At 44.1% G+C, this 16,367-nt stretch overlaps 1 protein-coding gene across 1 annotated transcript in view; it reads left to right on the top strand.

Moving 5' to 3' along the window:
* Positions 1–16,367, top strand: part of LOC144124122 (rap guanine nucleotide exchange factor 4-like) — a 396,964-nt gene that overhangs the window by 76,521 nt on the left and 304,076 nt on the right. The window contains exon 2 of the mRNA XM_077656784.1: positions 11,015–11,055. The gene's annotated coding sequence lies outside the window, so the exon portion shown is untranslated. The remainder of the gene's footprint in view (positions 1–11,014; positions 11,056–16,367) is intronic.

Here is a 16,367-nt window from a genome sequence, read left to right as displayed (position 1 = left end):
AATAACATCCAGTCACCCTTAACAGATGTAACATCTGGTGTCCCTCAAGGGGCCGGGTTATCACCATTACTCTTCTTAATATACATCAACGACCTGCCCTCTAATATTCAATGCAAATTGCGACTCTTTGCGGACGATTGTGTCATCTATAATGCAATAAGTAACCCAACCGATAACCTCACTTTGCAACTGGACCTTGACGTTATTGCATCATGGTGTGAAAAGTAGCAGATGCCTTTAAATCTTACTAAGTGCAAATCGTTGTCCTTCACTCACAAACACACCTTGACGAATCACACTTACAGCATTTCATCAGTCCCTATAACCGTTGCAAAATCTTACAAATATCTAGGTGTACATCTCACATCAACACTTTCTTGGGTCACCCACATTAGAACCATTTGCTCCGACACTTCACGCACACTTGGCTACCTGAGAAGGAATCTGAAATCTGCATCCCCTAACATAAAACAACTCGCGTATGAAACATTTGTGCGGCCAAAATTAGAGTATGCATCATCCATCTGGCACCCATGGCAATCGTATCTCACCATCGAATTGGAATCAATTCAAAATCGTGCAGCTCGGTTCATCACTTCATGTTACTCAAGAGAAGCCAGTGTCACCGCCCTCAAGCAGTCCCTCCGTCTCTCAACACTGGAATCACGCCGCGTCGTTTCCCGCCTATGCTTACTTCATACATTTTATCATAACACAAGATCACGGCACGCTCTATTAACCGCCCCACTACGAACGTCCTCCCGGCTTAGTCACGGTAACCCGATAGCACGCATCAGTGGCCACACGTCAGCTTACAACAACTCATTTTTCCCCAACGCAATAGCACTATGGAATTCACTGCCTAACGACATCGCTGCATGCACTGATCACAAAACATTCCGCGAGAAAATAAAAATTCACCTCACATAAATCTTGATCACTTCTGCGCTCTTTTGTAGCGAGTATTGCTTGACATATCTTTGTTAAATGATGCATCACTTGCTGGAAAACCCTGATATGACTACAACCTCTTTTATGTTTGTTTGTATGTTTGTTCTTCTTATTGTTATGCATGTTCCCATCATCGCCGTTGGAAACCAATATGCCCCCCCTTATGTAATGCCTTCGGGCCTTTAAGGGATCAATAAATGAAATAAATGAAATGAAATTAAAAAAATAGGAGACTAATTAGACGGCTTCTTTGTGTCACTAAGCTAACCCTCTTCATTTCTGTGAAATTTCTAGTAGCCTTGTTACCAGACTATGCAAAGTATTGTTCGCTTCACGTTGTTAAGCTCTGGAATAGTAATTATGCAGCGGGCAAACTTGGTTTTTTTTTTAACGCCCTATTATCATACTCTTATAGCGATACGTGTCTGCCATTGTGCTCTATTATGTCAGCCTTTCAAGTTTTCTACCACAATTTATCACAGGCATATATGTTCGTGTTAGACGATCCTAAGGAAGTCATGAGTCGCATTTTGTGGTGATTTTAGTGTGAGAGCACTACTTAACGTTGCGCCAACCAATAATCGTGTGTGAAGCCTCGGGTAAGTCGGATAAGCTAGAGTTGCCAGCTGCACCTAATGGCAGGAAGGTGGGGTAAGTCAAAAAGAGCACTGCACCAGCTGTATCCAATGAGAGGGCGATCTTGATCAAACCTAAAATTGCAACAGTACATCAGAAATAAAGTGAATATTGCGCAACTAGGTTTGGAACCCAGCGGCGGCGAGAAGAGACCAGCTTCGCTGGCCACTGCACGAGACCACTAGGCTATCGCCGAGGCCGATCACGTCTCGTGTTAAACTGCAACACACACTCGCCCTGTGCATTTCAGGTCATCGTCTTCGTCAACTTCCAGCTGCGGCGCGAACAGACAAGCTTAACCTTGGTCAGAGCTTGACTTGAGCCTAATATCGTCGCCATACGTGCAGACGACCAAGCAAGGCAAAACCATGAGCCAACCAGGCTAAACATAAGGCTTCGCAAGTCTGCTCGATTGAGCTACGTTAATAGTCAGCGGGTCTTTCACCAAGCAACCCTGCTACATATATTGCCTGGACGCAGGGACCGTACCATCGTTCTCTACTAGACTTCATCGAATCAACTAGCCTTTTCCCATTAATTTAATCTCTACTGCATTTTTCATCACACCTTCGCCCATCATTGATGCACAGAGGTCATAAATCTCGCTTTAAAAAAACTACTAAAACACTGCCACTTTTTTTCGATTTATTCATTCCTTCCTTTCCGGTGCTTACGTCCCAGCGAATTATGTTTCTTCATTAGCTGTCAGCAACAGCGAGTTATGTTTCTTCATTAGCTGTCAGTAATGGCGCCATGAGTCGCAACTACCAATGACGAACGAAAAAAAAATGAATTGGAGAAAGAATCGTTACGAAACACGGCCGGCGTATCTGTTCAGATCGCAAAATCGCAAAACGCAACGTGTTTGCGATCGCGAATTACCGTTATATGTGGCATACCGCATGTCGGTTCGAAGTGTCCCTAACACAGATGGTGTATAATTATTTCTATGTGCTTGGTTCTCTCATACAAAGCCGGTTACCCTGACACAGGAGCAGCCCGTTTTTTTCGCTATGACGTTTCCTTCCTTGGAAGGAGAGAGAATGGCGAACGAAAAAGCAGGCAGGTCAACTAGACAAAGCCCAGTATGCTACCCTACATGTGGGAAGGGGGTGAAAGGAGAGATATTAAAGGAACGTAGATCACTTTTTCACGTGTCCGTAGTCCTAGAAGGGTACACTGGACGTAGTTTCAAAGTTCACAACTTTCAACTCAATCCTGAATATTTCAAGAACTTTAAAATTCACTTCACAGCTGTCCTCTGCGATGATGATTTAGTCCAAGGACCCAGAATATTGGTTTCCGCAAGAGGATAAAGGACTAAGCGGCGTAGCGTTGCGGCCAGGAGGACACGCTCACGCTCAAACCGAGGACAATCGCAAAGTAGGTGATAATTGTCTCATTGCACAAGCAGTTCTCACACGCAGTAGAGTCTGACATCGCAACTAAGTGAAAGTTGTTATTTGTGAACTCCACTCTCAGCCACAGGCGACGCAAGACCGTAGCATCGGAGCGCGAGAGGCCGGATGGTGGATTGAGTTCAAATAAAGGGTCGAGGCGATGTAATCGGTATGCTGAATTTCCTGGGGTAGACCATGTTGATAAAGTCTCGTTTCGACCAAGCAATTGCAGATGTCTTGCAGCTTCGGCTCTTGTCAGTGGTATCTGGACAATGTTGGCCCTGCCGTGGGCCGATTGAGCTGCAGCATGAGCATCGACTGGAATATAATGTCATGACCCTCTACATGTGCCTGGCGTTGTAGATGACTTATGTCTGCTACGAATTGCTCGTGCACAGCTATGGCGTAAACCAGAATTCAGATATAGTAGGGAAATTTTGCAGTCGCAAAAGACAGCCCATTAATGGGGTGCTTGTGCTCCAAAGTGCTGCACAACCGCACTAAGAGCAGCCAATTCTGACCCGGTGGAGGTTGTTCGAGAGAAATTAGTTCGTTGATACTAGCTGGCTTGTCTGGCAGGAATGACCTTGTCGCAAACTGAACTGCTAGATGAAACCGAGCCATCTGTGTATACATGAGTGCTGTGACTATACTTGGCGTGGAGTAGAAGAGTGTACACTGTTGAAGGGCCGGCGTCGATAGTCCCGATTTTTTCGATATCCCCGGGATTTCAAGGCGCACGCATGGCTCCCGCAGACACCCCAGCGCAGTGGAAGGCCATGCCGCAGGAGTGAACTGGGATGGGATGGGCGACTGTTGGGCTGCTATTATCTTTGAAAACGCCGTGTGCGGTCTCCGTACTGGTACTGACTGACACAAGGTCATGCTGGGGAGTCCTTGTTAGATGACGTATGTGAATTCGCAGTGTGTCAGGAACTATATACGTCGCAAGTGGGTAGTTCTTGGCGATAGCAATGGCTGCAACTGTTGATGCACTTTGAGGGAGACCCAGGTATGTGCGAAGAGCCTGGCCTTGTACAGCCTGGAAGGCCCGCAAACTCGTCTTGCATGTGTTCGAAAGCACGGGTGTACTGTATCACAAAACCCCCAAAATAGTGGTCTGTACAGCTACAACCTTGACTGAACCGATGAACCCCATGATTTTCCACTCATAAATCTGAGTAGGTGAGCGATAGAGGTTAGGCTTTCCTTAAAAGATGAAATGTGGTCTTCATGGTGGATTTCGGTCTATGATAATCTCTAAAGAAACGATGAGAGGTATAATAGCAAATGTTATGGCCGTGGATAGTTACCGTATATGGAGTCATACATTTGCGTGTGAACTACACTAACGAGCACATCTCGGTTAAAGTTATGGTCGCTGCCCGCTGATGTCTTGCTCGCACCTGGAGGCGTGTCACAGAGGAGGCCCAAATGCAGATATTGTCGGCATAAATAGAGTTGTGCACATCATTATGTAGACTCTGTAGTAGTGCTATAAGGGTCATATTAAACAAATTTGGGCAGAGAACATCACCCTGGAGCATGACCCGGTAGGTGTAATGCACAGGTGTCGGGCCATCTTCATACACGATAGAAAATTACCTCTTGGTCAGATAGCGTTGTATCCACCTAAACATCCTACCACTAATTCCAACAGCCTCTAGCGCAACAAAGATGGCTTCATGTGTTACGTCAACGTAAGCACATTTGTTATCAAAAAAAAAGGGCGACGCACACGCGCCTAATACATTTCTATTGCTGAACTGTGGACACAATATCAGTGACATTGTATATAGAGGAGCGAGCCCACCGGATCCCCCTCCCCGCATGGCATTAGGTTATACTTAGAGTGCTGAACGTACCACTCAAGGTGTGCCAGAGTTATTTGTTTCATAATTTTTCTCACGCAACTGGCCAAACCTATTGGCCTGTATGATGTGAGTTCGAGCGAGGATTGCCCTGGCTTAAGTAATAGTATCAGCCGACTGCATTTCCACTGAGGAGTAATGTCGTCTTGTCATGAATGACTATAAGAATTGACTAGCTCTTTTTCTTCGTGGCTAAGGTGACATATATCAGCATATGTGATGCCATTTGGGCCTGGTAAAGAATGCTTACTTCCCCATGGTCACATCCACATGCGTTATAATAATCGTTTCACCTTATTTTTATTATTATTAGCCGCCATAAAGAAAACTATCCTTGTTTCCTGATTGTTTCAGCACTCAAGTAAAACGCAGAAACTGAGGTCGTTTCGTCATGCTCAGGTTGGATTGCAATTCATAAAATTTCCTATAGGAACATTCTACCAAAGCGCTGACCTAGTGGTTTGAGCATCCGCGTTTCATTCGAGAAGTGCGGAATTAAATCTTCAGTACACCGGGATATCCACCGGTGATCCAGTGAGTACAAGCTTTCCCCTAGCGTGGAGCTCGTCTTATGTAGGTGAAATGTTAAGAAAATGGGCCTTTGACCACACATTATGTGAAGAAAAACACTGTTGGGCGTGGCGCTCTTTGTCATCAAAAGACAACACTCTTCATCCGCCGAGACCGCAAAAGTTAGAAATAGGCAAAAAGGTAATCCTCCAGCGAAACCTTCCCCCCAGCAGAGCTCCGACTGAGAAGACACTAATAAGCCGATTGTACGCCTTTACATTCGCATAAATGATAATACAGCAGATATAGCTGCCACTGCGAGAGTTGTATAAAACTCAAGTAGGTTGGCTCTTCATTTGTTACTGGTCTGTCCTGGAGGAAGAGAGTTAGGCGGGCAAACTTCGCTAATCAAATATGAAATTAATATTAGTGAGAGGTACACAACACTTCTAAATGCTGAAGAAGAGCAACTTCAGTGGTGAGAAAGTTTTTACTCCAGCCATTCACATGACTTTCTATAGCCTAGTGCCAGCCCATATTATGCGTTATGGCAGCTGTTTGGTTAAGAAAGAATTCTAATGAGCTCTCTGATGTTGCGTGCACTCTGCGATAGATCTGAAAATCTTTAGCAGCGTATCAAACATATGGAGGAACAATGTAACGACTGAATCTGTAAGGAATATATCACTGTGAGTCTCAGTGAAGTCACTTGAGGGCGAAATATGAAACATTACTAGCAGCTCTGTGATGTACAAATTCATCTAAAAAATCTTCTCTAAAAGATCGCATACAGTTTGTAGATTGCGCTGGTGTCCGATGTGCTGCATGATTTTCCGGTCTTGTCAGGAGTACGACAACATTCCGTCTAAGAAGAGCTTCGAATGGGCCTAGTAATCTTCGACATTGTTATTGCGCTACTCAAGTTTACACAGACAAGAGCGACACGTGCAGGCGGCTTGTCTGTATGTGTCGTTCTTGTCTGTGTAAACTTCAGTAACACAATAACAATGTCGAAGGTTCCGTAATTAGCCCTTTGTTATTTTTAATTTATCTCAATGATATTGCTTCGAACGTCGATGACTGTTACTGTGAAACTGTTTGCTGACGATTGCGTAATGTATAGTGTTGTTAAAAGTTTCTCATGTCGAACATTATTGAACAATAGCCTCTTTAAACTTACGGACTCGTGCGAACGAAACGGAATGTAAATTAATTTCGACAAAACACTTTAAATGACAATAACCAACAATAAAATGCAGCTATCTCATGTATATTGCATTGCTGATAAACTTATTCAGTCAGTCACTGTTAAATATCTAGGCCTAACTATCGCAACCGATCTAAATCAACATTGGAAGAATATCAAGAATATCTGCACAATAGCACTTAACAAACTGCTTTCTGCGCAGGAAATTAAAAATTCGCCGTCAGCCGTGAATTTCTAGGCATACCGAACTGTACTTCACCCAGTCCATGAGTATGCTTCCGTCATTTGAGACCCACACTATGATAAAAAGGTATTGGACACGTGGAATGAATTCAGCGACTTGCTGCCAGATTTATTGCATCAGACTACCGATATGATGCAGGTACTAAATCTAGAGCCCATTCGTGTACGCCGAAAGATTGCGAGACTAAAATTGCTTCATTTATTCTATCACATAAAATTGATGATGGCCTAGCCCTGTTAGGCCAGGATATACGTAGCGTAAGTGCGGCGACATCTGGTTCGGAAGACTTAATATATGAAAGGCGAGCATTCACTAATGCGCCTTTATTCACGGTTCAACCTTGAGAAGTCGTGGCGGAGTGATAGCGTCTCCGCCTGAAATGCGAAAGGCCCTAGTTCGGTTCCCATCCTTGACGCAGTGTTTCTTTTTTATTCAGTGACTGTGCGGGGTTGACCACGTGGTTGGCCACGTGGTGTGGAGCAGCTGCCGGCGGCGCGGCTCCGTGGCGGGTCACACGGTTGGTCACGTGACGACTCACGCGGTTGGTCACGTGGTGCGGTTTCGTTTCCAGAGGATGCGCAGACCAGCGAGGCGCGCGCGGTGGCGGCGGCTCCGGCGCGCCAGCTGTGCGTCGTGTGACGTCACTGCTCCTCGCGCATGCCCAGTACGGCTCTCCAGGAGCCGCGCGTAACTGCCCAACCTCGGCCAGTCTAGCTTACGCTACAAAAAATGGCTTGCAGCGCGAAACTTATATTTCTCCTGCAATGCACAGGTTCTTTAGAATTAACCACTCGAATGTTATCCGTCCGTCCTTTGCGAGGACTAAGCAGTTCCGAAAATCCTTTTTTTCCGCTCACGATTGAAGAGGGGAATAGTCGGCCAGCATCGATTGTTTAATGTACCGAGGTAAATGCTTTCGTGCACTCATTGTCAGCACACTTTTTGTAACTCTCTCCTGCTTGGCCAGTACTGCTGCCTGCAGTATTGGAAAGTAAATAAATTCCACAGTTTATTACGTCTGTTCGTTTGCCTTACAGCATCTTCAGTGTGGCTTGAATGGCCTAAACGACAATTAAGGTCTCGAATGGTCCATTTTTATCACTGGCCCATTCGGCGTACTATGGCTCCTCGATAACTGCCCCACTACTGCTTGGCTTGCACTCCTAATGACAGCCACAGCATCAGCTGAAGTCTACATCCAGCTCACTACATGTGCCGGGGTGAATTGTAGCAAACAGGGCAGATTACTCCGGCTAACTCGAAGCTCCGCACAGCGCCCCAAGGGGGCCATTGCGGTGCGGGCGGTTTCCGAGGCATCCCAGCGATCCGCCGCGCAGTAGGTTGGTCTCAAATGACAATGGGCATTAAAGCGAGCGCGCGCAACGTGCACCCTCAGTCTTAATCAGAGTTTATGGGTATCATCTCGCTTCGCGCGCTCTGTATCTTCGGTTCTCCGCACCCTCCCATCGCGGTACGTTGCCGCGGGTGCGGCAAGTTGCGAAAGCAGAGTGTTCATGCCTGCCAAAGCAGAACTACCGAAAACAGAGCTCTTTATTAGATGATTGTCATGTTCTGTATTTACTGATGCTGCGTGAAAATACTCCCCCCCCCCCCTGCCTCACTGCGCTGTACGCGCCCTCCAAGGGCTCGCCACTGAATCTCTGTGTCTTACACAGCCAGCCCATAGTGGCAGTGAGCTTTGGTTGGTCGTTGTTTCTTCACTTCCTTGACTTCTCGACTTTCTTGCCGATGTTTCTTGACTCGTTGCCCTCAAGATAGAACGGGAACAGCAGTAATCGTTACCGTCTTCTTCTATGAGCCGTTTTGTAACAGACAACATAAAGAAAAACTAAGCCTCGTGGGCCGGAGAAGCGAGTTAAAGTTATTAACTCTATCGTTCGTTTAAAAAAAAAGCGCACCATTGAAGACATTGTGAATGTGCTTGGGACTTGAGGGCGGTAAGTTCTATTAAATTGCTGTTTGTACCCGTGCATCAGTTCGGTAAGAAAACTAAACAAGTTCTTTACTTTATGCATAGTTTTTAAGGAAAGAAAGAAGAAAACGTTATTTAAGGCGGCAGGCAGGTTTCAGATCCCGAAATGTGAACAGAAATACGATTTTGTATGCACTATCCGCTCATATGACTCGTTTTCTATGCTGCTCCGAAGTTTCTTTGTTTATATCTACAAGGAAGTACACCAAAAAAAAAATGTTGCTTTATAAGCTACTATGGTGCATTTGAAACGGTCTAAAATCAGAATTTTTCGAACCCCGGAATCTTCACTGCATGGCGGCCTAAGACTGCAATATTAGAAACTGGGAAAAGCCTCTTTTGTCCTCTTCAAATATTGTGCTCCAGCTCGATTCATCCCAGAGATGCCATAAAAAGCAAGTGTTTCAAGGTCTCCCCAAACTGCCGGGCGTTAGCCTTGGTCACCTCCGGAGTTGGACTAGGAACCGGTGATCTTTAGGAGCCGACTGCGTGGAGTTTGCTAAGCTAAGCTTGGTCGTCTCTCGTGACATTGCTTTGAGTTCGGCGTTGGAGGATCATGAACAGAGGCTCCTTTAAAAAGAAGTACAAAACAGCGCTCTGATACGACAGCCGAAAGCGGAAGTTGCCAATGACCAAGGATGGTATGAAGAGCTATCTGCGGGCTGCTGCGAGTAAACGTATCACAGAAAACGTCGTGGGTATACATTCCAGCCTTTCATGCTCTGCTCGCTGGTAACGCGTCTGCGGAAACTGGCTTCATCGCGGCGGGTGCAAACAACGCTGTACTCGTGATGGATGCTCTGGTGAGCTCTCCGACCGCTGTTGCTAGCACGCAACAACCGTGTGCAAGAATCTGAAAAGGCCGCCATGTACATAAAAACGCAGGCAGCAATACTGCGTTCAAAAGGACGCGAAGGAAGACAACCCTGGTGTTTTCTAGAGAAATAAATGCGGTGCTCAACTTAGAATGCCATTTTCTCAGTATTCTTTTTCTTCTTGCTGCTCACTTCACGAAACTGATTTGTTCGTAAGTGTTTCGCATATTTTTACCCCGTTTTGTTGCAATCATAGAACCACACTGCAGGTATGACGTTGTTAGTTTTTCAGTTAATTTAAAATTATGAGTTCCTGGTTTCCCATTTTGTTCTCAGTTGAGAAATTGTTACAGTGACTATACCGCACGAAATGAAAACTATTTATAGTTTTAATAGTTAAGATAACAAATTATTGTTATCTTGCGAAAAAAATTAACCACGTCATGCTTCGCAGCAATCATAAAAAACTGAAATAATGTAAGTGCCTTTTCCTACCAGGTTTTCTGGAGTCTGCAAGCTTTCCAAAATGTTCAGGGTTGACAAAAGTAGAACAATTTGTAGAAAATTTTCTTCAAGTGTAACGCTGAATTTTTTTTAAGGTAGTCTTATAACGGTTACATTCAGACGTGAAAATTCTCCTCTAAATTCAACCAGAAATAAAACAACTCTTCCCAAATGCAGCGCTACCCTTTAACATTTGTCTTCATGAGAGATACCATGTCCCAGGCATTTCTTCTGCTGCTTTTCTTCTTACTTTAGAGTGCTTGCAGTGCTTGTTTTATGGATTTATCTGAAATTACCCAGAATGCTAAAAAATTAGCGTCAGTGACACAGATAAGAAAGCCGATCTGCGTCACTCATTATTGATGGCAGCTTAGGCGCAAGCCTACGTGTACAACAGTAAAGACCACCGTGTCTTTAAAGGCATGTCGCACAAAGTATACATGGCGGGATATTGCGTACACCGCATCCGTGTCCGTGTAGTTAAGAGGGTGAGTTACTCATGTTCCCCAGTTGGGCTTAAAAGAATAAGGAGACGAAGAGGACGTAGTTTACGAGGAATCACATGCGGCCTCGATGAAAAACACCGGCTTCTAAGGGAACTCTCGTGGGTAAAGCCGATGAACGGCGCAGTAACTTGTCGCCATCCTGTTGAGCCTACGATGGGATTGCGTTGATATATATGTATTGTGTAATATGAATTGTCAATTTGTTTCTACTTCTCCATCTTGCGGTTGTGTTCATTTGCTGTGCATTAGACCGCATTGGTGGACACCTCTTCAAATGTTCTAGTTATGTGTTATTGAACCCTAATATTTTTCCTAGTTGTTGATTATTTTGACCGCTTCCAAAAACCGTATTGACTAAGTATATGCTCTACTTTCAGGTGGCGACTGGTTCACAGCCTGGTTCACAGCCAAACAGCTGGTATGTAGTCGAATGTTTATCATATCTCCAATCCCTCATATCGATTAATGCTTCAAGAAGGCGAAAATTCTGCTTCTAAGAAATGCGGGACAGTGCAAATTTGAGTTGCAACAAATGCGGAAGGTCCTTAAAGTGTAACGTGTTCGGTGTAAAAAGATAAAGTACCCTTTGAAAGCGTGCAAGAAACCAATTACGCGCAATAGGTACAAGAAAGCTATGGATTAAAGGGGGGTTCTGGGATGTGAGAAGAATGCTTCCCGCTATAAGACATCGAATACAACAGTCAGTATTTTGCGACAGTAAAACGATAATTTTGCAATGCTTCTGTTTCTGACCCATTCACGCATTTTCGTCCGCAACAAACCGTAGTGAGGTAGACTGCCTAAGCATTTTCGGTAAATGCAAAGCGGCGTGTGGTCTATGAACGCAGGAACCATCAAAAAAAGACAAAAAGAAGACGTAAACTGTTGCCCTGTGAAAAAAAGCATAATTATTTACCCTTCCCTAATTCTTTCAAAATGTGCACAGGCACTCAAAAACATGAACAGAAAAGATAATCTCGGCTTTTCCGCAGAGATTTTCCGGCAGGAATAAAGGTGCCTCTTAGGGGTACTGGAGCCCATTAGTTTTTCTGGGTTATAAAAACCTTTTCAGCTATGTCGCTATCTGAGATTTTCAATCAAGAGTTTGAAAAAGGCGGAGTGATTGGGCCTTCGTTTAAAACACTTTTGTGAGTTCGCCGACTATTCGGTCCCGAGGAGAGGCTTCATATCTTGGTTCCTTCATGTTTTATTGAAGCAAGACAGCTCATTTTTCGCTGCTGCCTCAAATGGAATTTTGTTTTTCAACATCTTTGCTCAAAATCCTTTAGCAAAACAATCTTTCTAAGTCCTATCTGCCGCAGGTACTTCTACTGCGGTCAGCAAGTTATATAAGACAACGGCTGCAAAGCGTGTAAGCACGCTAGTGATGTTATTCGTTTCCTAAAGTAGCATTTTTACTTGATGCATAACAGAGAGCTTTATTTTCTACAAACCAGCAACAGGTGAATGGAAGTACTATCGAAAAATTTTTATCTGGACGTTAATTACGGAGCATATGCACAAGTGCTTTGTGCGTCACTTTATGAAGCCATGTGCGCAGAGTCGCCAACCTTCCACTTTATTCACGATTGTGAGCCAATTAATGAATTGGAAACTTGACAGCAAGCAGACATTGAAGTCTATGGGCAATGAGAGGCCACCGTAACATTAGGAAAAAATTAAAGCGCCGGCAAGGAAGCTATGAACTCTATTGTCAAATAGAGTGAGCGAAACTAGGCTATCAAGCCATGGCGAATTTTTTCTGCTTTCTTCAAACAGTAATTTGTGAACCGTGGGAAAAATGTTAATAGAAACGGTGCTGGCGTTGTGCGTTATTTCTTGTTTAGCAGTGTATTTTCCCATCAAGCATGCGTTTCTCAGCTCGCAGAACTTGCTTCTTCTGAAAGTTTTCTAAAATGTTTTACCCTGTTTGGCATGGTAATTTTAATTTATCCTCAATGTACAGAGGTGTTGATGTCCTTGACATTTTCGCAGCGTCCAAACACGTAATTAGAAATTGACTCTGCTTCCATGTTAATAGCTTTTCTTTTGAATTCTCTGCGAATCGTATGTTTTTTATAGTCATCATTACTTACCTCGCGCCGAATTTGCTCATATTTATTTATTTATTTATTTATTTATTTATTTATTTATTTATTTATTTATTTATTTATTTATTTATTTATTTATTTATTTATTTATTTATTTATTTATTTATTACAATACCATCAGGGCTCGCAGAGCGTTATAGAGGGGGTGGGTGAAAAAATAAAAAAGTAAGTTGTCGAAAACGTCCACTATAATCTGATGATGATGATGAATTTTTTATGGCGCAAGGGCATCTGTGGCCAAAGAGTGCCATGGCACAAGGTCCATGGCAAAAAAGAGGAAGGAGAGAAAAAAGACAACCATAAAAAGTAAGAAAAGAGAAAGAAAAAAGAAAAGAAAAGCAACAACACGTGCGCTTACACAAGCCGAAAATTACAATTCTTTAGTTTAATTCAGTTCTCCGTAACATAACCGAAGGCGAGCTGACGCATTGCTTATCTGGAGCAACATGCATAGCGAAAGCTTCGATAATTTCGCATCCCCGCCGGTTTCTAGCCCGACCAATTAATTACCTTGGTGTTTTTTAGCATCGGGGTGCATTTACAGTGTGCGAAGTGAGGTGCCAGATTCCCGGATTTTGCAACTTGTTCGCATAATTTTATGTTCTCTAAGCCTATTGTTCAGGTACCTGCCCGTAGATTCGCCGACAGCCAAGAGGAATGCTGTAAATGACGTTTTCTTCAGACTCTACATAGTTAATTTCGTGTGTGATGTTGAACCCAGGTTTCTTTTTGTGGTCTTCATTCTCGTTGACCTTTTTGCACATTCCAATGAGCTTATTGGGAGCTGGAAAACCACCTCAACTCCGTACTTGTTAGCTGTCCTCCTTATTCTGCGGGAGATGTTATGAATGTGCGGCATCAACGGCGCGTTCCTCGTAGCTCGTTTTCGTAGTCTTATGGGACCCAGTAACTCCTCTTAGTAAACATTCGGCAATGACACCAAGTAACTGCTCCGGATAGCCGCTCGCCCTCAATCTGGATACTTGTTGATCAACGCTTTGAATAATCGAGTGGGGGCATGATTTTTTTATAGTTAGTTTCAGGCAAGAAAATGCTACTGCTCGCTTTACAATTATAAAATGACCAGAGTCATTCCAGAATGACCCCAATGCTAAAAAACACCAAGGTAATAGGTCGGGCTAGAAACAGGCGGGAACGCAAAATTATCGAAGCTTTCGCTGTACATGTTGCTCCACATAAGCAATGCGTCAGCTCACCTTCGGTGATGTTAGAGAGAACTAAATTAAACTACCTCAAGAATAGAAATCTTTGGTTGTTGTTAGCGCACGTGTTTATTGTTTTTCTTTTTCTTTTTACTTCATATTAATATTGTCACCGCGGTGCGCTCTTCCCTCTTCTGTGTATCATATGACGTTATTATAGTGTATATGGTCATGTTTCTTCAGAGAATACACAGTTGTTAGAAAGCGCTTCGTCCTGTGTGTTCGTCCTTTTTGGTATTTTGATAGCGCTCACCAATACCTTCAAGGATGCATTTCCAACTAGCCCCAGTAGTATTTGACAAGGTTTTTAACTTCTTCTCAAGCTGGGGTCGAAGAGCCATTTCTCCAGCAATTCACCCTAAATAAGCCGAGAGACAGCCCAAGGGAAAGATTGTACCCATTGTATCACCAGTAGGTACCCGGTGGCACTGGAAATCGAACCCCGCGCCTCCCGCTTGTCAGATGGGTGCTGAGATCACTAGACCGCCGCTGCGATGTGTATCATAACCTCAAATGTCACTGCTGCGTTGGTTCCTGGGATAAATGCCGATATACGCGCTCTTTCTGACAATGAAGTAACTTTGTGACGTATTATTATGTACTTGCCTTTTCGAAGAATTTTTGCTGTTATGATTTAATTGCACTAAACAAACCCTAGTCAGTTACAAGCGATGTTAAACTGCAGGAAACCTTTCTACGCATAGGCAGAAAGTGCGTAGAGTCACCTTAGTTGCACAAACTGTGCGTTGCGTGTTTATCTACATACGTTTAGTGATGAAATCTGTCGTAAGCCTACGAGGACGTTTCTGCCGTTTCGCTTCGCGGCTAGTGAAAACAAAGCGGAGGGCCGCCTTCATACTAACGTGGTGGCGAGAAGCGTACGCGTAGATGTCTCCATTCAGCCTCCAAGAGCAGCTGTTCGCTGAGCCGAGCGTAAACCTTAAACCAAGCGTGCTTCACCAGTGAGGGCTTATCGCAGGAACGTGACGAGGCCGCTAGACGAGCCCGTTGCGATGGCTCAACAAGTGGCCGGCGCAGCCGTCGAGTTGTACCGGTCAGCGCGCTTCCCGCCCACGTTGTCGAGCGTGCCTTCTCATCCGCGGAAAAAGTCCTCTCGAGCGGAATAACGACCGAGCCGAAGCGGGAGAGGACTGCCAACCTCTGCCAACAGGCGGAGCACTTCCGCTTGGCGTCCCGCGTCTGAGATGGCCGCTCCCGTTGACTTTCCGCCGACGGCGGCTAGTTTAGGCTTAAATATCTGTTCTTTCTCTCTCTCTCTCTCTTTTCCTTTTCTCTGCTTGCGTGGCCTCCGGAACTGTGACTACCCTCTGGTTTGTGATTACGACTCTGTTGTTGACGGCTAGTTCCGGTATCACTGGGATTTGTTTTTTCACCTTTGACGCCGTGCGTGTCCAGCTTTGTTTTCGCGGGTGGCTGGAGTTATCAATCCATTTTATGGCAGTGAAAGACAATCCACTTTGTTTGTCGTCACTAGAAGATCTGTGTTTGGTTGCATCCGTGTGTGCCCGTGTATGTGTGTGTGATAGCGAACGCGCCTTAAATATCAGCGGTAGAAAAAATTTAACCTTTTAATCATCAGAACGGAGCCTTGTTTAAAAAAAAACAAGTAGGTTAGCAAATATTCTGCGGGCTTCTTAGTAGATTTATAATCTTTCACGCATCGCTTCAGTGCATTAAGGGACCACTTTATTTTCTTTATTTTCTGAAAATACTTGTCATCTGTGAGGAGCTGGCCCTAATCTGTCTTCATAGAATGCAAGGCGGAAACTTGGGCTAGTTAGAAAGCATCGCAACTTTGTATTTTTTTTTCTCTGCGAGAGTCATTTTTTTTTCTTTATCGTGGCATATAACTGATTTCTGCAACACTAGTTTCTAGTGCACGAACAATTGTCACACGAAGGTGTTAATGCCAAAAAAATCATCTCAATTACTCAAAAAGCCTCATTGAACCTCTGCCATCACCATGGCCTATTCATTCGTTGCGGCTTTGCAGAACTTAATTCCTGCAGACTGGGTGCGTTTGAGGGCGCTAACGCCGCGACCTGAGAGTTGGCAGTCTAGGTAGAAATTTTAATTCTCGCAGGTATCATTCTAAGCTGGAAACAAATATCCACTTTCAAGTCTTACTTTCCAGAAAGACACTAAATTGGGCTCTTCCCAAGACGTTTTACAAACTTTTGGATTCAAAGTTTTGCCCCATAGTTAGTGATAAAAAGTTAACAGACATTCAATTATTAGCAAAGTAAACGGAAAAAGCAAATATTCGGATCTATATAAGACACCTGCCTGAGTCCTGCACTGATTGGATCATTGTGGACCGTGGTCCTACTCTGTTGACACGATTTGTATATCAAATTGGAAAGAAAGTAGGAAAC

Source organism: Amblyomma americanum, chromosome 3, assembly GCF_052857255.1.
Source record: "Amblyomma americanum isolate KBUSLIRL-KWMA chromosome 3, ASM5285725v1, whole genome shotgun sequence".
Taxonomy (NCBI): Eukaryota; Metazoa; Arthropoda; class Arachnida; order Ixodida; family Ixodidae; genus Amblyomma; species Amblyomma americanum.
This window is presented reverse-complemented; position numbering and strand designations above follow the sequence as displayed.